This window comes from Loxodonta africana, chromosome X (assembly GCF_030014295.1).
Source record: "Loxodonta africana isolate mLoxAfr1 chromosome X, mLoxAfr1.hap2, whole genome shotgun sequence".
NCBI classification, from domain to species: Eukaryota; Metazoa; Chordata; class Mammalia; order Proboscidea; family Elephantidae; genus Loxodonta; species Loxodonta africana.
In genome coordinates, this window is record NC_087369.1 from 873910 (window position 1) to 890515 (window position 16606).

Consider the following 16606-nt stretch of genomic DNA (forward strand, 5'->3'; position numbering starts at 1 on the left):
TTGTCCTCGATTTCTCTGTCAACCTAAAACTGCTCTAAAAAGATAACATCTATTAATTTTAAAAAGGGTTATTCCAAGTAGGTCATATTTAATGTACTCTGTTTACCATTATTACTCTTACTCGTTTGAGTCATTGGCCTATTTTCCTAAGTGGGGGAGGGGGAAGCCAATCAAGAGTTAAGAACAAAATCACAAATTTAATGGACATCATTGATACTTTGGAAATGGTATTAGGACACAGGAGTGAACTCAATTGTATCCAGTGGGTGTTGCAAGGAAAACAGACCAACGCCTCCTTCCAATGGATGATCCCACCCGGAAGAGCGCAATGGCCAGAGGGATGGCTTTGGAAGGACTTTGTATTTTCAGACCAGCCTCATTCCTAACAGTTGATGCTGGACTACAGCCATCTTGCCCCCCGTTTCCAGGTGGCTGATAAACAATGCTTATACGACTTCTAATTCATTCCACTGCATTTGAGAATCACACTTCCGATAAAGTAATTTTAAGGAAGGAGCGTCCCATTTCGTTTTTTACATTGTCGACACAGAGCAATGGATAGAGCCCCCTGGGAAGACTACTCTGGCAGTGGGGCCCCCATGTGTTTCAGAGTAGACCTGTACTCCACAGGGTTTTCCAATGGCTGGTTTTTTGGAACTAGATTGCCAGGCCTTTCTTCCAAGGTGCATCTGGATGGACCCAAACCTGCCACCTTTTGTTTATCAGCCGAGCACGTTCATTGTTTTGCACCACGCAGAGACTCCTGAAACCAGTTGCCTTCAAGTGGTATATGACTCAGAGCGGCCTAATGTACGTCCACAGGGTTTTCACTAGCTGATTTCTTAGTGGAAACCCTGGTGGCATACTGGTTAAGAGGTACGGCTGTTAACCAAAAGGTCAGCAGTTGGAATCCACCAGGCGCTCCTTGGAAACCCTATGGGGCAGTTCTACTCTGTCCTTTTGGATTGCTATCAGTCGGAATTGAGCTGATGGCAATGGATTTGGGTTTTTTTTTTTGTTTGGATTTCTTAGTAGATTGCCAGGCCTTTCTTCCAAGGCACCTCTGGGTGGACTAAAAACCCCAGCCTTTTGGTGAGCAGCTGAGCACCTAACTGTTTGCACCACCCAGGGACTCCTAGCAAACAACGTAGAGTCAAGTTTATGGGGGGGGGCACACAGAGCCCCTGCAACCCTCTGCAGGGTTGTCTACATCTGTCCTCCTCTGTGGAGCTGCCTCCTCAGCTACAGAGCTGGTTCCTGGCCCTCTGTATCCCCATCACCTGAGACCCCAGCCACCTTTCCCTGCTCTGGAAGCCGGCCTGTGAGTTCTGCAAGCTGTCGGAGGTTCAGCATTTGACACTGTCATACTCTGGCCACTGCTTGTGTTTCTGTTCCCGACATGGGCGGGAGTGGAGTTTTCCCTTCATTTAACATTTATGTATTTTTAACATAAACCCCTCTCATCGCAAAGCGGTGCTTTTCATGGAAAGCATAGTCCCCTCGTTCTTTCCAGCTTGCTTTCTCCTAACAAGGTGGGATACACCCTCTTCCCAAACACACCCTCTAGTTGACAGAAAACAGTAGCCATCACACTGCCGCGGCCATCAACTCCATGTGGCGCCGTCCTCAATAAATTCGGTGGGAAATAAATTTTATTCAGATATGTGTGTGCTTTTCTGACCCCTCCGTACCTCAAAAATACGTACAGTAAAAATGAAGCCGTAGGAAAATGAACCTTCCCCAGAGCTCCGGCAATGTACTTACTTAGCTGAGTGTCACGTGGCTGCGTGATGAGTTTGTGGGGACCCATCAATCCCCCACTACTTCCCGTGCCTGAGACGCAGGTCCTGACAGATGGACAATTTGAATTCAACCTTTCCTTACAAGCCTTCCGATTCTTCCCCCCAACCACAGGTCAATAAAACGATGACTGATCATTCGTTTTGCAGCTAAACGCCCTCGCTTCTGTTCAGAATAAAATACAGGCACCGCCAAGCCGAAGCTCGTTTTCATCATTCTTTGAAGATGTGGAAAATGAGAGCCATCTCATAAAAAAAGGCTCCGACTACATTTTTCTTAGATTGTCTACCAGGGATGAGCAGTGTGTACACGCAAACTTTTTTCTTCTGTCATCTGTGTGTGTGTGCGGTTGATGTGTTGGGTATTGTTCCCACAGACTGAAAAGGACACGTATCCAAACCTAAAATAATTACGCTGTCACCGTAATTGACTTCAAGCCCACAGTAAACATCAGGATTGTTTAGGATTTTAAGACGGTTTGTTTTCACTCTTGTTCCTTCAACAGGGCATGTTTTGGGAGCTGGTAGAAGTTGGACTTGATTTGCTAAAAAATAGCCTGGAAGTATTTTGAATTTAATTAAAATGGCAACTGCCATTTCCTTTTCCTATATTGTTTAGCATTACTCAGACTTTGTATTTGCGGATGGCCCCAAAATATAAGTCGGAACCACCAGCCGCACTGGCCATAAAAATTGTATCAAACGTGAATTCACTGGAGGAACCTCTGAGACTGTTGTCTTAAGGCAACCTTCAAACTCGAAACTGTAGTCACTCCCGGAGGCCACCTTTCAGCCAGATAGCAGACGGGGCTATTAAACCAACAATTGCACCTGTGAACAGTGTGCTCCTTAGGGCAATCAACTCTACCTGACGAAAAGGATGATGTGGGCCCAAAACTAAAGACGAGAAGGCAGGGAAGGGCAGGGAAACTTCTCAATGTGTGGAAAAGGGAACCCCGGGAGAATGGAGAGAGTGCTGACACATCGCAGGGATCGCAACCAAGGTCACAAAACACTTTGTGTAATCATCATTGATTGGAAAACTAACTTCCTGTGTTAACTTTCACCTAAAGCACAATAACCAACCAAAAATCCAAACCCAGTGCCGTCGAGTCAATTCTGACTCACAGCGACCCTGTAGGACAGAGTAGAACGGCCCCATAGAGTTTCCAAAGAGCGCCTGGCGGATTTGAACTGCCGACCGTCTGGTTAGCAGCTGTAGCTCTTAACCACTACGCCACCAGGGATTCCAAAGCACAATAGAATGTTAAAAAAAAAAAAAGTGAACTTTAAGGTGAAAATGGTTCACTCTTTTTGGTTTAATTTTAGAAGCTAAAAGGGGGGAATAGTAACATATAGTTTCTGGAGAGGTTGTAGGTAATGTGTGTGTGTGTGCGTGTGTACACATGTGTGTACACGTGAGTGCGTGTGTGGTGGGTGTAATGTGTGTGTATATGGTGTGTACATGAGATACGTGTATGTATCTGTGTGTGTTACGTGTGTGACTGTGTGTTACGTGTGTGCATGCTGTATGTGTGTTGTGTGTGTGCATATCTATGTGGTGTGTGCAGGCAGTGTGCATATGTGGGGTGTGTGTGGGGGGGAGGAGTGAGGGGCACATGGGGTGACGCCATCCTTGCCCACTTCCATCTCAAGCTCCGTTTGCTTCTCTGACACACAGCTGAGGACGGGCCCCCAGGGTCAGCTGCAGCAGGGTGTCTCTGCACCCAGAGGAGCCACAGGTAACCCTCACCAGGTGTGGAAAGCTGGCTGCCAGAGTCTCAGGAGGGAACCGAGTGTGGAGATTTAACAAAACAAAGCCTACTTCCAGGGGGGTTGTTACTTGAGCCTAATTTCAGCCAGCGGTAGACACTTGGTAGAATTAAGGGTTTATCTCCAAATTATATACATGAGATCAAATTGGCAACCACAACTCGAAAGGTTGGACCGGAAGCTGAGGGGGCTGAGAGTTTATGTTAATGGTGGTGGAATGATTTGGGAAAGGGTAGTGAGAATCGTAGCGGAACTTGACAAACGTAATCAATGTCACCGAGTTATACATGTAGAAATTGCTGAAAGGGTGTTCACTTTACCAAAATTAAAATAAAAACACTTTTTAATGCCTAATTGGAAATTATATATATATAAATGACCATCTTCTTTTTGGACAGAAAAACAGAGGAGGCAGCTGCTTGTGACTTGTGATGGGTGAAATTGTGTCCCCTCAAAAACAATATGTTCAAGTCCTAACCCTGGTACCTGTCAACATGAATTTGTTTGGACACAGAGTCTTTGCAGATGTTATTAGTTCAATTGGCATGAGGTCATACTGGAGCAGGGTGGGTTCTAATCCCATCTGAGTGCTGTCCTATAAAAGAGAAGAGACATAGAGGGAAGAGAGTGTTGGGGGACAGCTGCAGAAAGGAAAGACCCTCACTGTGAGTCTTGACAAATAATTGGAAGAACTGACATGTAGCCCCTTCCAGATTCCTGAGTTTATTCAGGGAAACTTACTGACACGGGCAAGCAGCTGCTCTCCAGTGGCTGGAGTATTTTCTGCAACCACCTAGCAAGGGACCCGAGCTTATTATATACCATTCCAGGTGGGACCCAGGCTCATCGTTTTCTCCCATGTCCTTGGGCAGTCAGTGTTCCCAGGGACTTCACATCCAGGCCCAGATTTTTCCTTCTTGTTGCTAAGGCATTCTTCAGCCTTGGCTGCTGGCCCAGCCATGCCATTCCCGGCCTCGTACCTTACCCCGAGTCCATCCCGAATTCATCCCCAGCATGCTTTAGGGAAGAGCAAAGCTGACTCCATGAGGGAGGGGATGCACATAGCTGAATAGCATTACCCTACAGACAGCTATGTGAAGACGGAGCAGAAATTGGGGTGATGCGGCCGCAAGCCCAGGAATGTCTGGAGCCACCAGGAGCTGGAAAAGATGAGGAAGGAGCCTCTCCTGGAGCCTCTCCTAGAGCCTCCAGAGGGAACGTGGCCCTGCCCATATCTTGATGTCAGACTCGTGGTCTCCAGAGCTGTGACGGAATAAATTCATGTGGTCTTAAAGCATCTGGTTTGTGATACCTTGTTCCGGCAGCTCCAGGAAGTAACGCAGCTCCCCAGCCTGCGAACCTTGCTCCTCAGGAAGGAAATTGTGTTTGTGCACCCTCCAGAGCCCACGTCTGCCTCCCTCACTCCTTTGCTCAGCATGTCTCCACCGGGAATATTTTCCCTAATAAATCATGGTGTCTCAGCAGCTCTCCCGCCCGGGACTGTCCCCTGAACTATTTCCACTTGGTGGTCTTGGAGGAATTGTTTTAGTGGTCACATTTTGTCCTTCCATGGTGAACCCACAACTTTACCTTGGACGTCAGAATTTTAATGTTCATGAAATGTTGTGATAAAAAAGCCTTTGGCTCTGTGTATTGGTCGGACCATCTGAATAAGTGCATTTTCCGTTTAAGAGATTACCTTTAGGGAGGGGGTTTCATTTGTGCAAAGGCTCTTGGTTGGAATGACATGTACTTGTTGTTGTTTGTTTTGTTTGTTTGCTTAAGACTGTCATAAAAAGTATAAATCTTATCCACAGATGACTAGAATCGTGTGGTATGCTGAGCACGGAATGGGTGACCCATCAGGTAAAACTTGTCCCACTGGGGAAACACCAGGTTCACTCAGGAACAATGAACAAATGTCTGCTCAGGTGAACCCGATCCACACAGCTGTCGGCTGGGGGTGAGGGGGGCTCGTGATCCAGGGGGATCCTCACAGCATGGGGGGAAGGCATGGGCTCTGGGGGGACCCTCATTCAAGGTGGATGCTCACAGTAGGTGTGGGCTCTGGGGGACCCTCATTCCAGGTGGGTCCTCACAGTCAATGTGGCCTCTGGGGGGACCCACATCCCAGGTGAATGCTCACAGTAGGTGTGGGCTCTGGGGGACCCTCATTCCAGGTGGATGCTCACAGTAGGTGTGGTCTCTGGGGGACCCTCCTCCCAGGTGGATGCTCACAGTAGGTGTGGGCTCTGGGTGCCCTCATTCCAGGTGGATGCTCACAGTAGGTGTGGGCTCTGGGGGACCCTCATTCCAGGTGGATGCTCACAGTAGGTGTGGGTTCTGGGGTACCCTCATTCCAGGTGGGTCCTCACAGTCAGTGTGGCCTCTGGGGGGACCCACATCCCAGGTGAATGCTCACAGTAGGTGTGGGCTCGGGGAGATCCTCATTCCAGGTGGATGCTCATAGTAGGTGTGGTCTCTGGGGGACCCTCCTCCCAGGTGGATGCTCACAGTAGGTGTGGGCTCTGGGTGCCCTCATTCCAGGTGGATGCTCACAGCATGGGGGGCAGGTGTGGTCTTTGGGGCCCCCTCATTCCAGGTGGATCCTTGCTACTCAGCCAGGTCCAGTGTTTGCTGATGTTTCCCTTTCCTTACCCGCATGTTCATGACAGACTTAGTCAGAGTCAAACTAATATTTTCTTAGGCAGCTTCTTCATGGAACAAAATGCTGGCAATTGTGCTATAAAAAATTGTTTTGAAAATGCAAATTTGTTGCAATGCCATTGATACGTATATATGTGTGTATGTGTGTGTGTGTGTGTGTTAAGGAACAATTCATGAGCCCCAGTGGCACAATGGTTAAGCCCTCTGCTGCTAACGGGAAGACCAGTGGTTCGAACCCACCAGCAGCTCCCTGGGAGAAAGGACCTGGCGCTCTGCTCCCGTGAAGATTACAGCCAAGGAAACCCAACGGGTCACAGTTTTACTCTGTAACCCACGGCATCGGTATGAGTCAGAATAGACTCAACAGAACACAATTTTGTCTGAGAGGAAAGCTAGGTGAATGTAGAAAACTGCACACCTCGGGACCGAGGCCTTAGGAATACCCCAACTCAGACAGGCACACTCCTCAGACATGCCAGCTCCACAGTTGACAAGTGTTAGGAGCCATGCCACCCACACGGGGTCACAGAGCTGTCCCTCTGAATTCAAACACCCCTGTTCGCACGCCTTCATCATAACTCACGAGCTGCAATGCACCCCCAAACACACACCCACTTCTACAGGCAAACACAGGTCCTTTTCAAGGTAAAGCACCACATTTGTTTGACTATTTGGGTCCTCCTTAATTATTCACCATGTGTAAAACTATGCCGCCATTTTTATTAGATTCCAATTTTTTTTTTTTTAATTTTTTAGTGCCACCAATGAAGGATTTCTATGTTGTGTCCCCACTCGCACTTTCCAGATACGCTTTGTGGTGATCATCGTGGGATTTATGTTACTGTGGAAGGTTTTAGGATTGCACACGTCCATAGTAGCTGAACAGAACGCACCATTTCTTTAAATCCCTGCTTTCACCAAGTCTGAGCACTTAATATCCTCTCTGTACTTGTAGATGAGCCCAAAATTATAAAGAGGCATGTAATCCAAGGAGTTAAACTAGGAAAAAGATTGTTGGTGTTGGGTGGAGTCAAGTCGATGCCATCTCATAGCAGCCCCATGTGGCACAGCGGAACCGCCCCATAGGGTTTTCTCGGGTATAGTCTTTATGGGAGCAGGTAGCCAGGTCCTTCTCCGGAGGAACCACTGGGTGGGCTCCAGTCACCGACATTCAGTTAGCAACCAAGCACTTAACTGTCGCACCACCCCAAAGGAAGGAGAATAAGCATGGTAAAAGCATGCAAATTCCAAGATGGGGCACGGAAGGTACCACAGACCATATTCACAGATTCTTAGTGACAAGGACTGTTTGGAGCAGAGCACCGACCGGACATTTCTAATGGCATGACCAACAGGAGTTTATTACTCACCGAATAAACAGGACAGGGATGAGCAAGAAGGCAAACATCAGCCTTGGTTCCTCAGAGTTAGGCTCCCATCTACAGGGTGATGTTAGGTCTCATCCAAGCCTGCCCCACTTTGAGTCTTGGGAAGAGAACGTCTAAATTCCTTTGTCCTGGGATTAAATGCTAATCACAGCCATGTCTTTGGACCAAACAGCATTACTGAGAATGGGTAGGGGACGGGGTAATGCAAGGTAAAAGGGGGTAATTAAAACGTATTGACCCCTCTAGGTGTTGTCATTACTGTTTCAGGTGCTGTCAAATCATTTCCGACCCATAGCAACCCCAAGTATAACAGAACGAATACTGCCCGGTCCCGCACCATCCTCACACCCACTGTTATGCTTGAGCACATTGTTGCAGGCACTATGTCAGTCCATCTCATTGAGGGTCTTTCTCTTTTTCCCTGACCCTCTACTTTACCAAGCATGATGTCCTTCTCCAGGGACTGATCCCTCCTGATAACATGTCCAAAGTATGTAAGTCTCACCATCCTCACTTCTAAGGAGCATTCTGGTTGTACTTCTTCCAAGATAGATTTGTTCCTTCTTCTGGCAGTCCATGGTATATTCAATTTTCTTCACCAACACCACAATTCAAAGGCGTCAATTCTTTTTCCATCTTCCTTATTGCAGGCAATACCAAAAAAAAAAAAAAACCATTGCAGTCAAGTCGATTCCAACTCATAGAAACCCTATAGGACGGAACTGCCCCACAGAGTTTCCAAGGAGCGCTTGTTGGATTCGAACTGCCGATCTTTTGGTTAGCAGCAGTAGCACTTAACCACTACGCCACCAGGGTTTCCACCGAAGGCAATAGACGTGATTTATTGCCCCTGTTCAGGCTATTCTACATTTCCTGTTGCCAGAGAACAGCCCTTTCTCCTTTACTCCAAGATGGATAGATGAATGGAGTTCTGGGCTTCTTCAGACTTGTTATCTCCCGTAAAGCACATACTATACTTTGTCACCATTAAAAACCAAACCAAACCCATTGTCACTGAGTCAATTCTGACTCACAGCGACCCTAGTAGGACAGAGTAGACCTGCCTCATACGGTTTCCAAGGTGTAGCTGGTGGATTCGAACTGCTGACTTTTTGGTTAGCAGCTGAGCCTTGACTACTGTGCCATCAGGCTCTCCATGTCCATTAGCAGCTGTTACGTCCATTAGCACCTGGGGAGATGGTGAGCACGATTATAGAATGCCTAGGCACCCAGCAGAAGGGAAGCATCCTGGGGCTAAGTTTCAGGCAAAAAGCAGCTTTGCTGTCCCGGTGGCCAACTGTCACGTCGCTGTTGATTGGGGCACTCAGTCATCACCAAAGCACGGCACCTAGTTTGACCTGTTTTCTTGTCTTGAGCGGGCAGGTGGGTGATGGTAAGCCACCGCTCCACTACTCTGGGGTCCACAGCTTTTATCTGTGAGGGTTAGGGCAGATGCCCCCAGGGTCACATCTACCCCTGGCCTTGGATGAATCCAAGGTCAGGGCAGGTGAGCTGAGCAGGCAGTCTTGGGAGAAAGATGTGGCAGTTGGCTTCTGTAAAAAGTATAGCCTTTGGGAAATCCTTTGGGGCCGTTCTCCCTTGTCTTATAGGGTTGCTATGAGTCAGAGTCAACTGGATGGCACCCAACAACAAGTCTGTCAGTAGGCGCCCTGGTGGTACAGTGGTTAAGAGCTATAGTGAGCTACGGCTGCTAACCAAAATGTCGGCAATTCAAATCCACCAGCTGCTCCTTGGAAACCCTATGGGGCAGTTCTACTCTGTACTATAGGGCCCCTATGAGTTGGTATCGAGTCAATGACAACAGGTTTTTAATATACAGGAAGGTGGCCTTGTGGCACAGTAGTTAAGAACTTGGCGGCTAACCGAAAGGTCAGCGGTTCGAACCCACCAGCCGCTCCATAGGAGAACGATGAGGCACTCTGTTTCTGTAAAGATCACAGCATTGGAAGCCCTATGGGGCAGTTCCACTCTGTTGTATAGGGTCATATAACTTGACGGTAACAGGTTTGGTTTTAGGTTTGAGCAGGCAGAACAGCTGAGGCTCCGTCGACCAGCAATGGCTGCGGGTGAGCCCAAAAGGATGTCCCTCCAACAAGTGACTCTTGGGTTTGGACCCTACTTGCTTCCAGAAAAGGACAGGTAAGACCTGAGGCCATAACTGTGATGTGTAATCGGGCTCCAAAAATGAGGGCTGAGTCTGCAATTCAATATACGCAAGGGACAGGCGGTGATCGCTCAGACAATTGCGTGTTTCAGCTTCTTAACTGTCCAGTGCCGTGTCTTGGGAACACTTGAAGGATTTCTCATTGTTCATGGGTGTTTACGTTAGGGTCAGAGTCAGGGTTAGGGTTTAGGGTTAGCGTTAGGGTTTATGTTTAGGGTTAGGGTACAGGATTAAAATCATATGCTGAGGGTGACTGTGTTTGTTAGGGTTAGGATTTAGGGTCAGGGTCATACTCTGAGGGTGGGCATGTATGTTAGGGTTGTTGTTGTTGTTAGCTACCATTGAGTTGGCTCCCAAATCATGGTGACCCCACGAACAACGGAATTTAACACTGTCGGTCCTGCACCATCCCCATGATCAATTTCAGGTTGAACCATTGTGTTCCATAAGGTTGCCATTGGCTTATTTTTGGATGTAGATCACCAGGCCTTTCTCTCTAGTCTTTCTTAGTCTAGAAGCTCCACTGAAACCTGTTCAGCATCACAGCAACACGCAAGCCTCCACTGGCAGACGGGTGGTGGCCATGCATGAGGTGCACTGGCTGGGAATCGAACCTGGGTCTCCCACATGGAAGGTGAGAATTCTACTACTGAAGCCTCCACCGAGGCTTCCCCTGCTCCACTGCAACTCCCCCTGCCCTTCCGCTTGCAGCCCACCAAGCCTCTGTCTCTAACCGCGGTTTGAACTTGGTGCCAGATCTCTGTGCATGTGCAAAACAGCATCTTGGCGCATGCGCAGGACCTAAAGAACCGTGTTCCTACCTAACCCCAGACCTGAGCATTGCTGGAGGGGAAGATACTCCCTGGCACACTGCAGCACCCAAGCCCCTTTGCAGAGCAAAAGGCCCCTTCCTTTGCAAATGCCTCAGCACCGGGATCTCCAAATTTGGGCGTGGGAGGGTTTTCAGTTTCTTTGGCGCGCCAATCCCTGCCCCCTGGGGACTTGAGGACATAAAAGCTCCCAGCTCCCCTGGGGTGGGGAGCTCGTGGTCTTTTGGCTGCTAGGCCCCATGTTGCTCCCTGTTTGCACAAACAATAAACTCCCACTTTCTGTCTCCCTTGCAATTGATGGCGTTTGCCCATCTTATTTTGATCAGCTAATAGGACAGGACAAGAACCCGTGTTCGGTTACACTCCTGATCCACCGCTGTTCCTCTGTTAGGGTTAGGGTTAGTATTAGGATCATATTCCGAGAATGGAAGTATCTGTAAGGTTTGCATGGGTGGAGGGGAGGAGACCTCACTTTAGGATTTGCCTCTTTATCCTATTTCCTAGGAGCCCTCTCCTTCCTTGTTGTAGGAGGACTGTGCAGAAAAGACCCCCACTCAACAATTGATCTACAAGCAGGTGAGAACACTGACTTAGTTAAAACACAGAATTGGTGTATGACATCAATCATTTGTGTGTGTGTGTTTTAGGTGAAAGTTTACAGAGTGAATTAGCTTCCCATTAGACAATTTATACACAAAGTGTTCTGTGATATTGGTTGCAATCCCCACAATGTGTCAGCACTCTCCCCATTTCCAGCCTGAGTTCCCTGTTTCATTCCTCCAGCTTTCCTGCCCCTTTCTGCCTTCTTCTTTGCTTTTGGGCAAATGCTGCCCTTTTGCTTTTGCACAGTTAGTTGTTCTAAGGAACACTTTTCTCACAGGTGCTACTCTTTATTTTATAGGCCAGTCCATTATTTGACTGAAAAGTGATCTCCAGGAGCAGCGTCAGGTCCAAGTTTGAAGGATGTCCAAGGGCCATAGTCCCAGGGATTTCTCCAGCCTCTATCAGACCAGTAAGTCTAGCCTTGTGTAAGAATTTAGATTTTGTTCTACATTTTTCTCCTGCTCTGTCTGGGACCTCTATTGTGATCTCAGTCAGAGCAATTGGTGGTGGTAGCTGGGCACCATCTAGTTCTTCTGGTCTCAGCTAGAGGAGGCTGTGATTTGTGTAGTTCTTTAGTCCTTTGGACTAATTGCTTCCTTGAGTCTTTGGTTTTCTTCACTCTCCTTTGCTGTGGACAGGAAAAGACCAATGGTGGTATCTTAGATGGCTGTTCTCAAGCATTCAAGACCCCAGATGCTACTCACCAAAGTAGAAAGAAGAACATTGACTTTACAAGCTATGCTATGTCAATCAACATAGGTGTCCCCCAAGGCTATGGTCCCCAGCCCTCAAGCCAGTAAATCAGTCCAGCAAAGTGTTTGGTTATGTCGAAGTCTCCCTGACTGTTCTCCCTGTGTGCTCCATTGTATATCTGCCTTACACATAGCACAAATGAACATGTACATAGGAGTATCCACAACGTAGTCTGTATATGCATGTGTGTGCACTCCCATATGCCCGCCCATGCCTATTCAGTGTACACACTGACCTATGTATCCACTTGTAAATTATTGTTTGTTATTACTATTGTTTCAGCCTTGTGTATCTTGTAGAATTTAATGTGGTTGCCTGTCATGGACTGAATTGTGTCCCCCCAAAATATGTGTCAACTTGGTTAGGCCATGATTTCCAGTATTGTGTGGCTGTCCTCCATTTGGGATTGTTATTTCATGTTCAAGAGGATTAGGGTGGGATTGTAACACCCTTGCTCAGGTCACATCCCTAACGCAATGTAAAGGGAGTTTCCCTGGGGTGAGATCCGCACCACTTTTAATCTTAGAAGAGTTAAAAAGGAAAGGGAAGCGAGCAGAGAGGAGGGAACCTCATACCACCAAGAAAGCAGTGCCGGGAGCAGAGTGTGTTCTTTATTTCTGGGGTCCCTGGGCAGGGACGCTCCTAGTCTGGGGGAAGGTTAATGAGAAGGCTGACAGACAGAGAAAGCCTTCCCCTGGAGCTGATGCCCTGAATTTGGACTTGTAGCCTACTAGACCATGAGAAAATAAATTCCTCTTTGTTGAAGCCATCCACTTGTGGTATTTCTGTTACAGCAGCACTAAATGACTAAGACATTGCCTTTTATTCTTGAGTACCTCTCCGTGTCTTCCTTTGCCTTGGTCATGTTGTGCTGACTTCCCCCATATTGTGTATGGTCTTTCCCTTCACCAAAGTTAACATGTGTCTACTGTCTAGTTGGTGGTTTTCCATCTCTTCCCCTCTTGCCCTTGGTAGCCATCAAACAGTGTTGCTTTCTGTGTATAAAGTTTTTAAAAACTTTTTATAATTGTGGTCTCATACGATATTTGTTCTTTTGTGATTGATTTATTTCACATAGCATAATGTCCTCCAATTTCATCCGTGTTGTGTTATGTCTCACAGATGTGTCATTATTCTTTGTTTCATATCACTTCGTTGTGTGTGTTCATCTGTTAATGGGCATCTAGGTTGTTTCCATCTTTTGCTATTGTGAACAATGCTGCAGTGAATACGGGTGAGCATATGTCTAGTCATGTGACAGCTTTCATTTCTCTAGGATCTATACCTAGGAGTGGGATTGCCTGATTCTATCAATTTTTGATATTTATAATCAAACACTTATTCCAAAATGAGATGAAACTGGTCTTTCTCTAACATCCCCAAGTACGAGTTACTTTATAACGTTAATGATTTTTTCCTAGACCACGCTGAAACCATAACTCTGCCCCGTATTCTAAACATTTCTCAGTTAAATACGATTCCCACATATGTTTCTGTTAAATGTGCAACATGTCCACGGCACTTGTGTTAGGGATTATCAAGTAGGGAACTCCACCTTGGGATGACTCATTATTTACACTACTTTTTCTTTAAAAAAAGAAAGAAAAAAGATTTTATTTTTTAGGGCAGCTTTAGACATGCAGAAAAAGTGCACAGAAGTACAGACTGTTCCCATAAACCCCCTCGCCCGCTGCACGCTCTCTCCTGTTAATAACATCTTTCATTCCTGACCTATGTTTGTTACAAAGGAGGGATCAATGATACATTGTTACTAACTGAAGTCCACAGTTTACCTTAGGGCTCCTTCACTCTTTGTGTAGTACAGTCCTGTGGGTTTTGACAAATGCATTGTGTCATGGATCCACCACTGCAGTATCACACAGAAGAGTTTCACTGCCCTGAAGATACACGGTGCTCCACTTGTTTATCCCTCCTCCTACCTATTTTTTATGCAAGTTTATCCAACTGCATAGTTCTGATGTTGTCCCGTTACAAGTTACCGTTTCAATATCGTCCTAGACATCCAAGTCCTGAACATAAATTTAAATCTAAGAAACCTGTATTGAGGAGAGTATAGAAGACTCATTTGGAAGTGCAGTTAGTGGGTTAAATAACAACCCTCCCCTCCCCCAGCCTGAATCGCATTATGCCAATACTCAGTGTGGTCAGCTTTTCAGCTGCTTTTGCCACTGTAATGAGGGGGCAGCCTGCAGCCCCAAAGCAGCCCCGGGTCTGCTCTACAAGTCCCTGTCCTCTGGTGCCAGATGCCCTGGTTCGTACCTTCGGCTCTCTTTAAGATTATTTTCAAGTTAGAAAATGCTGACATACTAGGTAAAAAATATATATATATATTGCTTTATGGGCGGGTTTCTCATTGTTTAATTCTTCATGTCTCAGTTGTCTTAAAAATAAAAACAAGGCAAGAGAAAGAAGGTGATGTTTATTGTGTGGAAGACGCATTCGTTTTGCCTTAATTGATTAAGAAAATGGGTCACTGACTTGACCGCTGTGTGTGTGTGTATATATATATATATGTCTTACATACTGTTTTAGCTTTTAATGGCTGCTGAAAAACCATTTCTAAAAGTCAGGTAATTGTCAAATTTACTGCTGTACCTCTGTTCTTTCCCCCCTTGAATCCTTTCCGTCGATGGGAAGGGGGCTACTTTTCAAGGTGTTGAGTGTTACCCCATTCTGTGGGGTACATCTCATTACCAAGATGTAGCCAACGTTTACTGACACCAGAGAACCTACACCGTGTTCTTTTAATGGCCCTACAGCTCTTTCCAGCCCCTTCAGATAGCTTCTCCTTTGGTGGACCCGTAGCCCTCCTGGTTCAGAGCCATGAGATCCTTCCTTCCTGCAGGGAAAGACCTGGCCCCGGACAGCCTGCTCAGAGACATAGGGTTTCTGAGAGCGGTTCTCCTAACACCCTGATGCATAAGGCCAGGCAGGCACAGCACAACTACTTATGGGGGCGTATGAGTTTCCTGGAGAGACCTGGTGGCACAGTGGTTAAGCGTTCAGCTGCTAACCAAAAGGTCAGCAGGTTGAATCCACCAGGTGCTCCTTGGAAACTCGATGGGGCCATTCTACTCTGTCCTATAGGGTTGCTATGAGTTGGAACCAAACTGACTGCAACGGTTTTTTTTTTTTGGTATGAGTTTCCTGGAGCTTCTAGGTGGTGTAAAAGGTGAATACGCTTACCGCTAATAGAAAGATTGGAGGTTTGGGGCCTGGTGAATTACTTCTGAAAGATCACCCACTGAAAACCCTGTGGAGCGCAGTTCTACTCTGACACGCATGGGGTCACCATGAGTCGGAGGTGACTTGACTGAACTGTTCTTTTTAAAAAAAAAAAAAATTACAATTATGGTGGGTCATTAACTAACATAGAGTCTCGGGTAGTATAAATTATTAAGGCATTCAGCTGCTAACCAAGAGTTTGGAGGTTCAAGTCTGCCCAGCGGCACCTTGGAAGAAAGGCCTGGCGACCTGCTTCTGAAAACCCAGCCCCTGAAAACCCTGTGTGGCACAATTCGACTCTGACATGGGCAGGGGTGCCATGAGTGGGAGCGGACTCCATGGTAACTGGCTTATCGGTTTACTGTCACTGCTGCAACAAAGCACCACAAACTAGGTGGCTTAGAATAACAGGAACTTATGCTCTCACACTGCTGGTGGCCAGAAGTCTGCAATCAAGGTGTGGGCAGGGCTGCACTCCCTCGGGAGGCTCCAGGGGAGGACTCTTCCTCGTCTCTTCCAGCTTCGGGTGGCCGCGGGTGTTCCTGGGCTTGTGGCCACATCGCCCCAATCTCTGCGCCATCTTCACATAGCTTCTCCTCTGTCGATGTCTGTGTCTCCTCTTCTGTCTCTTACAAGGACATCTGTCACTGGGGTTAGGGCCCACCCTAATGCAGGATGAGCTCATCTTGAGACCCTCAACTTAATCACACCTACTTCCCATTCACAGGTTCTGGGTGGACACGAATTTTGGACTGCAATCCTCAGCCCACTCCAGCTGAAAACCAGGTTTGATAAAATGACAGGCTCCCTGGGGCATGGGCCCAGCATATCCTGCAGGTGACATTCATCTCCTCAAACCAGCCTCAAGGACTCAACTCTCCAAGGGTGGCCTTGTGACACAGCTTCCTCCCCCAGCTGCTGCATTTTCCCTTCAATAAATGAGCCCCCAAGAAAACAGGAGGAGTCCTCCCAGCTGGCAGGACCCGGCGTGATGCAAACAGTTTGTGCTCATCTACCAGCCTAAAGGTTGGCAGTTCAAGCTCACCCAGCAGTGCTGTGGAGGAAAACAAAAAAAAAAAAAAAGAGGAAAGACCTGGTGATATTCTTCCGTAAAGGTTATAGCCAAGAAAACCCTATGGGGCATGAGTGCGGTACCTTTGAGTCAGAGTCAACCCCACAACAACTAGTTGGGCCCTCACTGTGGAGTCCCTGGGTGGTGCAAATTGTTAACACAGTTGGCTGCTAACCAAAAGATTGGAGCTTCCAGACTAAGACAGACTAGGAAAAAAGACATGGCAACCTATTTCCAAGAAATCAGCCATCGAAAACTCTGGGGAGCACAGTTCTGTTCTTACACACGTG